Below are 13,866 nucleotides of genomic sequence, written 5' to 3'. Positions count from 1 at the left end.
ATATCCTGAAACCTTCCCTGAATCACGACCTACATGTGAACTTGCCTGCTAGGATTACAATAGTACATAAAAAAAACTTCATAACGAAGCTTTCATTTTTGTCTTATTGCTAAAGGGTTTATGCTTGTTCATTTGCTGATGTAGTTTCATCTTCACCTTTCTTTCTTTACTTATGAGCTCCTTCAACTGCTCTTTCATTGCGTACTTAACATCAACAACCTCTTCCAGATTGGGTTGCAAGACAACATCCCGAACATTGAAAATAAGGTAATCCAATTCATGTTCTCCCCACTTTCCATGAGAAAGAACCTTGTAAAGTACATGACAAAGTTCATCTTCATCCACCAAAATGCACCCATCTTCGAACATGAGCGACCTATGAACAACATCCATGATCGTATCCTCCACTATCGGATCCACCTTAAGAGCAGATCCAGTCAAATTTCTAATAATTGGGCTCTTAGAGAAGCAAGTTCTACTCTTCATATGGAATAGACTGCCTCCTGATATTCATGGTCATGAATAAAATATTTTTGTTTATCCCATAATTCTTCTCACTAAAAAAATACCACTGAAATACAAAAATATTACTCTGCACAAAAATATTTCCAAATAGACTCTCTAAAAAAAATAATAAAAAAGATCGCTATCAAACATTATCCCATACATTGAACTCATTGTACTCCAATCGGACCAGATACCTTCTACGCGTTTCTCCACATACAGTGGCAGTCATAGCCAACGCCACACACATTGCTCACTAACACTTTTTGTTGCACTAGTCAGCCAAAACCAAAACGCACTACAGGCTCTCCTCCAAATGAAGAGCTGAGCATACAAGATATTCCTGTCATTGGTGGGTCCACAAAAACAATTTTAAAAGTCGGTGGATTCCCTTTACTTTATTAAAGTTATAGCTCTTCAATTCTTTTATGATTAAGCAGACTGAAATGAACCAATGCATCTTCTGGATTCCTACTTAATGACACGTGATATTTGTGTGTCAGGCAAAGTTGCAACTGACAACAAACAGTCACTTTTGTCTCCACATTGATAGCGTGAAGTAACATAAAAATTTCTTGACTGGCCAACATTCATGAACAGACATCTTCTCCATTGGGTCCAACTATTGGTAGTTAGTCTAACCACACATGCATCGGTCGCTCCCAACGAAATAGATAGTTGCAATTTAACTCAACATAACAAATGTTGCAGAGCCAACGAGATAGTTGCTCCAACAACAATACTTTCTCACGGCATCTTCATCCCTCCGTGCTCCTAGATGCTCTTCCTCGGCCCTCCAGACTCCTCCATCCTCGGCACAACATTATCACACTTCAACTCCACGTTGACAACATCTCCACATAACGACGACCAGGTTCAAACAGATGACTACTTCAAACATCAGTCTGCTGCAAGCTCTTCACAATATAGGCAGCTTCAGGCACCAGGGCATGCACTTTACTCTCACAAAACACACCTCTCATGCACAACAAAGTCTTAAACACCTCGATTCAATACCCAACATATGCTCATAATCAGTTCTCTAAGTTTCTCACAACTCGAAGAACTAATCAAACAATCAATCGAACAACTCTTTAACGTGATCTAGCAACACTAGTATGCAGAATAAGTTATCTCCCTGGTGCAGCTCCACACCACTGCTCACTCCGCTATCACAAACAACGCTCTGCTTCCATGTTGACTCTAGGCTTACACACAGCCACACCACCGAGATCACAGCTCTGGCTCTGAGCTCACAATAGCTCACACCCCATTTGAGCTTTAATACCATATCAGAGAAAACACTCATTTGAGCCAGAAAAACTGAAATTTATTTCTTACTGACTCTCGCCCACTATTGATTTACCACCGACTAATGAACAATGATCGGTGTCATCGCGATTAATATACCAAAGAAGGAATCAACCGAGGAAATAATATATTACAATAATCTCATTGACATGAAATGAAAATGTTTTTAGTTTTGTCAAAGTCTCTTTAGAAGTTAAAAGATTTCACTCGAAAGGACGTAAGAAATACAACGAGAATAGAGTGGCTTTTGTGAAGCTTATGGGTCGATACAATGAGTACATGTCCATGTATACCACTCTTTCCAAAAATGTAATAATGCCACAACATAGTTGCGTGCAAATGGAAAGGAAAATGCTGACTACCATCAATAAATAGGGTACCAAAGTTAAAAAAAATATTAATCACTTAAATAAGCATGTCTAGTGGGTAAAATATATCAACTTAACGTGGAAAAGTGGCTTTTTTTATTGTTAAAATATTAATAAAAATAAAGAAGAAGCAAGAAAAGAATGAAGGGAAACAAATATTTATATTTAATTGAATAAAAATAAATTATGAATCATGTAATGAATATTAAAATATTAAAAGATGTTTAAATATAATTGTCTATCTTCCATGTCACGGTCACTTAATGCAGTTCGAGACCGCTTATTTGACTTAGAAGATCAATAAAATGCATCAGATTACACGATTCGAAGGATTCCCTCTTTACAAACATAGATGTTACCGAGGTGTGAGTAAGGGTAACGAGTAGTAAGGTTTGCTTTGTTTTATTTCTACTTCCATTCCTCGTGAAACTAATTTATATTTCTGTGATTTCATTGCAAGGTTTGTAGGATGTCTTTTTCGAGTGTTTTCTGGACAATTACTACATAACTCCACTAGTTTATAGCCAGAAAAGGTAAGAAATGTTATTGCTTTTGTTTCACTATTTTACCATTTAAATTGGTATTGAACTCAACTGTCAATTGGTTTAAAATGACTATGTAACATTTTACATTTCCCCACATATTTCATCATGTAGAAGTGTATTTGAATGAGAATGCAATAAAATAAATATTTTTTCTTGTTGATCAAACTTCTCTTTGATGTTCTTCGATATTTGGGTTAATGATTTCACATTAATTTTCAAATATACCTTTTATCCTTTGTATAAATGTTTTAATTATTTTTAACAGCCATAAACTTCTAGAATTTATGTGCTTTCTTTCATGTTATGTAAATTTTCTATTTTTACCATGTTTTACTATTTACTGCATTAACCCTTATTTTTGCATATAATGTGTTCACTTATGTTTTGAACTTTAGTTTATTTAATATTTGTTTTAGTTAGCAGCCTTTTTAAATTTTATTTTGTTTCTATACATATTTTAATTTTTCTTTATATTACAAACGTCTTTCATTGGCTACAAGTTCTTTTAGCATTTAGTTGTGAAAATTAATCGTATCCCTTAATAACTCTAATCACACTCTTTACATAATGAATTAAATTTTAATATCATAAAACAAATACATGTAGGACAATCTAACTATGTAACCAAAGAGCTAATTATACAAGTTGTGTGTATGGTTTAATGGTGGAGCCATTTAGCATTAAACTTAGTGGTCATGCTTTCAAACCCCAAAGCTCTTTTTGTTTAATTAAAATTAAATTAATAAAAAATGGATTAATTCATTAACAATGCATATCATACTAATGATTAAGGTTTTTATATCAGAAAATGATCTGAAATGACCATATACTAAAAATTGATGTAGAATTGATTAGCCATTAATGAGTTTGAATGTTAACTGAAAGCATGGAAATCGAGGTAAACTGCTTGAACAGAACACTTTACGACAATTGATAAACCATAATTAAGATGTAAAGCAGAAGTGAAAACAACCAAAACATAGATATACCAGACAACAATATTGAATACGTAGTTCGTCCCTAATGGACTACGTCTCTGGGTCTGCTTTCAAGATGGGCAACCATTTTTATTAGGAATGAGAAGAAAGTGTTGATTACACAGTGATTTGGATAGAATGAACTTACAAAAAGGTAATTCTGACCTCTGTCATTAGATAGCCCTCTGAAACAGCTTTCCAAAACTGCTTATGGTTTCCAATTCTGACTTTGGATGCTCCCGAAACACTAAAAACAAAATCGCCTCTATCCCTCGAAAACCTGCATACAAAATCTGAAAACCACTCTTGTTTTCTCAATGAGGGCAAAACTGCCTTTATAGGCCTGAAGATGCATAAAAACCTCCTTTGGCTGACTTTGAGGTGTATGAGCTGACTTCTGGGGTTCATATGGTTTGGTGTTGGACACCTTAGGGCTTAGTCATGGTCCTTGTATTAGTTTATAACCAAATTAATAACAAAAAAACCCAAAATAACCAAATTCATACCCTGAAACCACAAACAATCAATATTAACCAAGCGGAGGTGTAACCGCTACATGTGAGCATTGGCGGTCTAACCACCAGGTGCCACCTTTGTGGTTTCCCCTGACGATTCTGATGGCGGTTGCGCTAACATCTCTCACATGGCACCTCGTTATGCTAACTGTGATCCTGCAGTTATGCTAACCATTAAGAAACTCCGATGTGGTTAATGTCTGGTAGTTAATACACCCCAAATATCATACGAACCCCGATCACATGGCACAGTCCTCTACGTGGTTTATCATCTGGTGGTCAATTCCAAAACTGTTAGCACTTACCCTGGCGGTTTTATCCATGTTTGCTCACTTGAGCACAGTTCCGATGCGGTCAAGATACTGGTTAGGTGCTGTTATATGGTATTTGTAATGTTTTGTATGGTAAACATAGGGATTAGGGCAAGAGCTTAGGTGTAATGTATTAATACATAGTTTGTAATGTATTATGATAGCTTTAGTGCATAGGATTAGGTTTAGGGTTAAAACATATATTTAGCATAGGATTTTAGGGTTTGTAGAATTTAGGCATAGGTTTAGGGTTTGTTCATAGATTCAGATTTATTTTAAAAAACCCATATGTACAATTTTGTCACAATGCGACGTTTATGAAATTTGTTACATGATGACAATAAACCCATGCTGATTGTCGAAAAATGACGATATCGATCCTTTGCCTCGACGACAACCCACGCACATCATTGAATCCATCTGTCTTTGCAACGACAACTCAGATGATGAATCTATGCCACTGACAACATTGATGTCGACAAATCAAACCTGCAGAGTCAAACAACAAAACATGTGTCATCGACCAATCCTGGCGGAACAGTCGATGAACATAATTCAACAGCCAGGTACAACACCACATCAACAAAACGCCATGAAACTATAACATTACCTAAACAACCTGATCATAACCAACACTATTGATACTGAACGACAACCATGAATACTGATGACGACACTTTAAACACTTGTGCAATTTAATCAACGGATCCTCCTGGATCATTCCTCTCCATTTTAAAGCTTTTGGACCACAAAAGTTTGACTAAACATTTAGTCAAGAGGGTAGAACTGCCTCTCTTTCCACCTTGACCTGGCGATGTACCAATACATTTGATCAATCACCTGCATGTGATGAACCTGATGATGCTGACCATGATACCTTTCAATTTGGTGACCTGCTTCTTCCATCCACAATATGGACAACTTGCAATGATGGGGAAACAACCTGTGATCAACATGGCAATTAAATTCTTTCCACGAAGAATCATGAGTTAGTGATTCAAAAACATCTTTGAAAACAATATTTGTAGAACTTTGTTTAATACATCTGATGGGTATTAACAATCTACTTTATGAAATAACTAAAATATTCAAATATACTCCTTTGGTTTTGACTTCATATAAATTACTTGACATGATTTCCTTTCCTGTTGACTGATTACTAAGTGAACTTGTTGCACATAACTCATCCAGTTGTGATATAAAGACTATTGCAACTTCGTTTGATTTTGAAATCATCTAAGTAATTGTTGATTTACATGAATCACTACTTCTTCATCTATTAACTGATATCTCCACTGACTAACACTTTCACTTAATGCATTAGTTTTCAAATCATGACAAGGAAACTTTAAATCTACTTTTGAAAATGCTTTGTCATGACAACTTGTAAACTCCCTCTCCACTTGAAAAGAGGCTTCATTACTTTTTAAAGCATGAAATGATAATGAAATACCAAAGAAATGTAACACTGACTTCCCCAATAATGACCTGCACCCCTGAAACTGAAAATAAACATACCATTTGAACCCAGTCTCTGATTAGACTCACATGTACCATTCCCTGAAATACACCACTGATGATGTCAGTTTCTAGAATTCAGTTGAATGAATTAATTGAGAGTCATTCTATCTTTAAGAAGATGTTCATGGGACATTAAATGTATCTCATGTTGCTTATCCTGTATATGAATAAGATTTCTTGGAAAAGAATTAACAACCTTGACCAATTGATCTATAAATTGAATCTCGCATCCTGAATAATCATCCTTATGTTGTTCCTTAATAAACATGAGTACATATTTACTTGAACTTATAAACTGCTTAACTTGATTTGTAACAATTAAATTAAAGTTCGATTTGACTTTACGTGCCCTAACAATAAATTCAACCCCTTCTTTCTTTAGGCGATATTTATTTTATCTTCTGTAAAACACTGCATCTCTATCATAAAGATAAGGACTTCCTAAGACAACTCCACATATGTCTACTGGGACCACATATAGTTCCACTTCATCAATGTACCTAGATATAATTTCAAATTTTTACTGACACTGCTTTGTGACATGTATCTGAGTTGATTTATTAATCCAACCTAATGGGTATGGTCTTGGATGATTCTGTGTTTCCAATCCCAATTGATTAACTATATGTTCAGATATTAAATTTTCTTGCGATCCATTGTCAAACATTGTGTCAATCTTTGTATGCTTAGAAGTTATCCTTATGTGGAAGAGTTCAACTCTTTTATCCTCATGTGGAGGATTTATGTTTGAAGAAGATACATTAGTTTTCGAACTTGAACCAGTATCCGAAGTTTTATTTGTCGTAACCATAGTGGTTATCCTCCATTCATCACCTGAATCTAAACCTAAATCTCGTTGGACTGCTGCAATGGCCTTCTTTTCATCCTTCGCCTTAAGGAACTTTTTGGGCTTAAGTTTTGGATGAAGATTCTAAGACTTTGATTCATCATGACCGATTCTCTGCCAATGAGAATAGGTAGGTCCTTCCTTCTGAGCTATCGCTAATTTCTTTCTCTTAGAAATGTTCTTCCCCTTACTGTCACTAGAATCTCTAGTTTCCATCTCTTTGGATGACTAAGATTCAACAACTTGATTGGTTTGCCACCTAATTCAACATGTATGGCTTGAACACACACCTCAACAAAATCATCAATATTAAACATCAATAAAGTATGTTTCAAATATGAATGTAAATTGTCGATGTATGTTAACAAAATTTCACGTGTATCGAATGAAATACCATGTGCCAATGCTTTCTTCTTGAACTCCTGAATAAACTCCTAAACACTCTGCTCTTTACCTTGCCTTAGATGTTTCCAATCAATAATAGCTTACTGCATGTATCCTAAAGGATAGAACTACTTCCTAAGAGCTTTCAAAAACATAGACCATGATGAGATGACCTTTCCTTTATGCTTTACATCTATTTGAGTTTTACTCTCCCACCAAATTAAAGTTGTTACCCCCATTCTAATTGTAGCTAACTGAATTTTAGTTTTATCACTAGAAATGTTCTGAATGCGACAATACACTTCTAACTGCTTTATCCAATTATCTAACTTTTTAGGATTCATTTCTCCATCATAAACAGGTAACTCAAATTTAACATCAAGTTTCAAAAGAGATGTTTTCTTAGATTTCTTCTTTGTTTCAGATTCTACACTGGAAGAATAAGAAGAAGAAGAGGATGATGAAGATGATGGAGGTGAAGGAGGTTTATTAGCCTTCCCTTTACCTTTGTCCTTCTTCGATGCCTTTGAAGAAGAAGCTGCATCTCTCGCCTTCTTGTCTTCGTACAATTCTCCCAACATCTGCTGCATAGTTAAGAACGCTTGTTAAAAATATTCTTCACTCATCTTAGTCTCAGTTTTTTCACCTGCATTAGTTCCTAACATGGTCGATTTCTGAACGACTCGTTGCCTTCCAATCTTTGGATTGATCTGCTCAAGGATTTCTTCTCCTCGTTACGAGCTAGACCTAGTTAACATTCAATGGCACATTCTACAAATGAAACCTGATTTGATACCAAATTATATGATCTAAAATGACCATATACTAAAAACTGATGCCGAATTGATTAGCCATTAATGAGTTTGAATGTTAACTGAAAGCACGGAAATCGAGCTAAACAACTTGAACAGAATACTTTACGACAGCTGATAAACCATAATTAAGATGCAAACAAAAGTGAAAACAGTGATAGCACAGATATACCAAACAACAAGATTGATTACGGAGTTCATCCCTGATGGACTACATCTCTGGGTCTACTTTCAAGATGGGAGATCATTTTTTATTAGGAATGAGAAGAATGTGTTGATTACAAAGTGATTTGGACATAATGAACTTGCACAAAGGCAATTCTTACCTCTGTCATCAGATATCCCTCTGAACCATGTTTCCAACACCACTTATGGTTTCCAATTCCGACTCTGGATGCTCCCGAAACAGTAAAAGCAAAATCACCTCTATCCCTCTAGAACCTGCATACAAAAGCTGAAAACCACTCTTCTCTTCTCAATGAGGGAAAAACTGCCTTTATAGGTCTGAAGATGCATAAAAACCTCCTTTGGCTGACTTTGAGGTGTATGAGCTAACTTCTGGGGTTCATATGGTTCGGTGTTGGACACCTTAAGGCTTAGTCATGGTCCTTGTATTAGTTTATAACCAAATTAATAACAAAACAACCCAAAAATAACCAAAGTCATACCCCGAAACTGCAAACAATCAGTATTAACCAGGCGGAGGTGTAACTGTTGCATGTGAGCGCTAGCGGTCTAACCACCAGGTGCCACCTTTGTGGTTTGCCCTAGCAGTTCTAGTGGCAGTTGCACTAGCATCTATCACATGGCATCTGGTTATGCTAACCGTGATCTCGTGGTTATGCTAATCGTTAAGAAAATCCGCTGCGGTTAATACCTGGCAGTTAATACGCCCCGACGGTCATACGAACCCCGATCACATGGCATAGTCCTCCATGTGATCTGGCGGTCAATTTCAAAATTGCTAGAACTTACCCTGACGGTTTTATCCGTGTTCACTCACATTAGTGCAGTTCTGATGCAGTCAAGATAGTGGTTAGGCATTGTTATATGGTATTAGTAATGTTTTGTGTGGTAAACATAGGGATTAGGTGGAGAGCTTAGGTTTAATGTATTAATACATAGTTTGTATTATGATAGCTTTAGTGCATAGGATTAGGTTTAAGGTTAAAACATATATTTAGCATAGGATTTTAAGGTTTGTAGAATTTAGGCATAGGTTTAGGGTTTGTTCATATATTAGGATTTATTTTAAAAAACCCATATGTACAATTTTGTGACAATGTGGCATTCGCGAAATTCATATATGATGATAATAAACCCATGCCGATCATCGACAAACGGCAATATCGATCCTCTGCCATGATGACAACCCACGTACATCGTTGACTCTAGCTGTCTTTGCAATGACAACTTGGACGATAAATCTATGCCACTGAAGACACTGATGTTGACACATCAAACCTGCAAAGTCGAATGACAAAACATGTGTTGTCGACCAATCCTAGCAGAACTATCGATGAACATAAGTCGACAGCCAGGTACAACACCACATCAACTAAACACCATGAAACCATAACATTACATGAATAACTTGATCATAACCAACATTGTCGATACTGAAGGAGACCCATGAATGCTGATGAAGACACTTTAAACACTTGTGTAGTTGAATCGACAGATCCTCTTAGATCATAAAATAAGTTCACGAAATAAAAGCTAAAATATTATTAATGAGGAACATTAACTTAACAATATGCCCTCTTTTATCACTTATCCATTTATGTATTTAATGTCTGATAGTATAAGGAGGGTTGTTGTTTACTTAATTGTTCATGCATAAATGCATTGTAGTCATTCTCCTTTCTTTAATTTATAAGTTACAAAACAAAACTTAAAATATTATTAATGAGGAGCATTAACTTAACAATATGTCCTCTTTTATCACTTATCCACTTATGTATTTAATGTCCGACATTATAAGGAAGGTTGTTTATTTAATTGTTCATGAATAAAGGTATTGTAGTCATTCTCCTTTCTTTAATTTATAAGTTACCTGCATCTTAGGCCTTACAATAATGTAAGGTCCAAATCTTAAAAAGCTAATTGGTTTGCTGCTTTGTGTACATATTTTTGTGATTAGGGTTAGTGTGCCTTAGTTTTTGTTTTCTTTTCCTATACTTGTGAATGAGTTAAGTTGCATTATTATTAGCATGGACTCAACTCTAACTCGAGCAACTTAAAATTGTTGGATAATGTCCCATTACTCCTCGACAGTTGTCGAGGAGTCTGAGATGTTGACATGATTGTAGTGCTTGAGTGACACTTTAATTCCAAAACATCAACATATTTCTAGTGACCATACTGGGGAGTGTTTAGTTTCACTCCATTTTGGTTTTTTATTGAATTCTATTTTAGCTAAGTATGGCTCTCACTAACTATCTTCTACATTGTTGTGGCATGGCAACCACTTCCTCTTCCAACCCTAAAAATATCATTCAACGACTTGGATTCTTTACCTCTGAGGAGGACAAGAACACGTACCCTTGATCTATGCCTTCACCTCTAAATCTTACACTTTCGATCAAGACTCTTCCTCCCAAATTCAAATAGAATCTACCCCTGTTTTATGGTAATTGAAATGTTACTATAGATCATTTACATGCATTCTCAATTCCCTACATGATCCTCAGGGTCAATGAAAACGATAGTGGTATGCCTTTGTTTTCAAACTCCCTTCAGGGAGGTACTACTTCTGTGTTTTCCAATCTACCCAATGAATGCCTTTCACCCTAGGATAAACTTGCCTAATCATTTATTTGTACCTTTGGTACACCATAGAATTCATATGATCACCTTAAGAACATTAAACATTTATACATGGAAAAGGGCAAAATAATTCTTTCTTTCAGTCTCAAGTTTGCCAAGATTTACAACCTCATCCCTAAATATTTTCAACCAATTGACATAGCTTCATATTTTCATTATTATAACCTCATAAATACTCTAAATTATTGATCATGCCTTGGTCACTTGTATTGATCTCGAAGAGAAAAAACGTAGACCTCTTTGTCCTCCCTTACCTCTGGTTCTAGAGGTTTTCAATTTAATTTTTTAGTTAGATCATTAATGATATTCTCTTGCTTAGAACTTGCCTTTAGAAAATGTACATTGTTGGCCCTCATACTCACTAGTTGTAGTTTGAGGTATGTACCATTTATAGAAATTGTGCTATAGGACGTGAGACTTCATCTCCTAACCACACCCAAATATGTACCCCTTCATCAAGATATCTAGCATATGCTTCAACCATTATTGTATTCTTTGATAATTAGTTCTATTTAATACAACAATAACATAATTAAATTTCATAAAACATAAAATAACTAAATTAGATTTCAGTTGCAATTTTCAATATTGAACCTACATCTCTAATACCACATGCAACGTACCTCAATTTACACCCTAAGAAAATCATATTGCAATAAAATACAAAATACTTACTCTCCGCGTCATTAATATAAGGGGTATTTCTTTCTTTCAATTCTACTTATTTATATGATGTGGTCTTGAACATCCCCTCACAAGTTACTATCTTGGTTTCCTTTACAAGCTCTACCTTTCTCCTTTTATTCTATACCCATTTCTAGAACTTATGTAGGCTAGGCATAATAGATGTGTTAACTTACACATTCTATATGACTCCTTTTGGTTATATATAATTTTTTGTTTCATGGTATACGATACAAAAAATGAGTTAATAAACTTGTTCTTTATACATCAATGTAATACCTAGCCACCCATCCATCATATGAAAGGGATTTGCACTTGTACGCACGTAATATTTCTATGGGTAACATTGTACACCTTGTTTTATTACCTGAGTTACAATTGTATATGCTCTATATAACCTTTGGCAAAAGGATATGAACGTTCTACTATGGTCTACATGGGTGTATTCTTTTGTGGTGTTTGGGCCCTAGTGCCCATATGCTCTATGGCATATGGAATTCCTACCAAGTTCCAAATAGCTACCTTCACATGTGAGCTAGGCTCTATGGCATAGATCTCTTAACGAGATATGATGGTTGTATGTACTTTCCTTGGGATTGACTATGGTATTTTCGCCCTTTTGTTGATCATTTTCTCTGCTACTTCTTGTCTTTGAGGTTCTACCTCTCCAGAGAAAAGGACGGTTCGATCCAGATCCCTTCTATATTTTCCAATAGCAAAATTGTTTAGTGTTTCCTCGACATTTCTAAGTGCAGGTGTTTCCTCTAAGTTTCTACACACAAGTGTCGCTTATTTCTTGCTAAGGGATTTAAATTCTTCATAGTTGATCTTGGTAGGAATTAAAGTTTGGGTACAATATCTTTTTATTCCATCCCAATATCTTTTGCATTTGTTGATTGCTATTGTTTCTACCATCTAACTAGTCATTGTAGTTTTGTTTTTTAGGAAATGATAATGTGTTTACATATTGTGACGGGGCTAAAACCCTTATGGAATCTTTGTTCCTTTCCATAATTTTCTATATTTGTGATTGGAGTTTTCTTATTTGGAACAACTGCCACGGGTACTCACTCACTCAAGTAAAATCCCTGTTTTTCTTTTGAAATATGTTTTTTTCATCTGGTAATGTAATTATTTTAAATATAATTCTGATTTTACCTTTGCCACCAAGTCCATTGGATGGAAAAGGGTGGAATTGGAGGTGACTCTTCGATGCACTCCTTGATAGATAGAGATAATTTTTCCTTCATCCATATCGTTCATCCTTCGGACCCTTCATTTCATTCAAGCCTATGGGGCATAAATTTATATATTTGAATAGGGACATTCATCTTTACAACATGGTTTAAATTTATATGACAACAGGTTTTATAGTCTTATCCGAGAGATGGGTTTGTATTAGCCAACCTTGAGAATATATTTTAACCCTTATTAGAGCTTCTAAAGTTTTATTTGTGTTTCTCTTCCTAGGGATTAACCCCTACCATTGTGTGACAAAGTTATGTAAAATGTTGAATTTTTATTTTTTCCTCAGTTCTTATTCTATCATTTTTCCTAAAATTTTCATGTGGTAATGTTTTCCTTGTTATGCAGGTACTCTAGAGGGACCTCGTGGAAACCCCCTTTTTGTAGGTATAATGCATTTGCCTCAACTCTACCTTGTGATTTTTTTATTTTAATATTATAGTCTCTACTACTTCATTAACAAAACTTAGATTTTCTTTCCACAGGTACATACTAAACCTAGGTCTTGATTTTGAATGTTTTGTTAAAAGCCTACTATGGCAAAATGAGACCTTGACTCCTAACGAACTCTTTCCCTTGAGGTTGGAATCTATATGCATCCTCGCCAAATTTCCTCTTTAAATTATTGTCCATTTTCCCTCCTTGATTGGGTGTTTTTTACATTTTCCTCTTAAGGAATTCAATGAAAGTTCCTAATAAGATCTTGTATTTTTCATTTGGAAATTTTCAACGGTTAAGTATGCATGATTATGGTGTTCCCCTAACTACAAATTGGCATATGCCAGTCGCTCTACTTATGCTGGACACTATAGCTTAATTTATTTGATAATAAAATTTGCATTATTCTTAGACTTATAAGCGTGTATACATTTTTTATTCTTGTGACCTATGGTTTAATAAATACCCTTTTTTCTAACCAAATGACCAAGAAAATACTATTTTGAAAAGTGGATATATATATATAGGAATTCTCTCTTACTTTACTACATATTAACTAGTATTTTACTCTCTAT

The sequence above is a fragment of the Pinus tabuliformis genome, chromosome 2_2, assembly GCF_031772625.1.
Source record: "Pinus tabuliformis cultivar Carrire ecotype Pingquan chromosome 2_2, CPIR1, whole genome shotgun sequence".
NCBI lineage: Eukaryota > Viridiplantae > Streptophyta > Pinopsida > Pinales > Pinaceae > Pinus > Pinus tabuliformis.
This window is presented reverse-complemented; position numbering follows the sequence as displayed.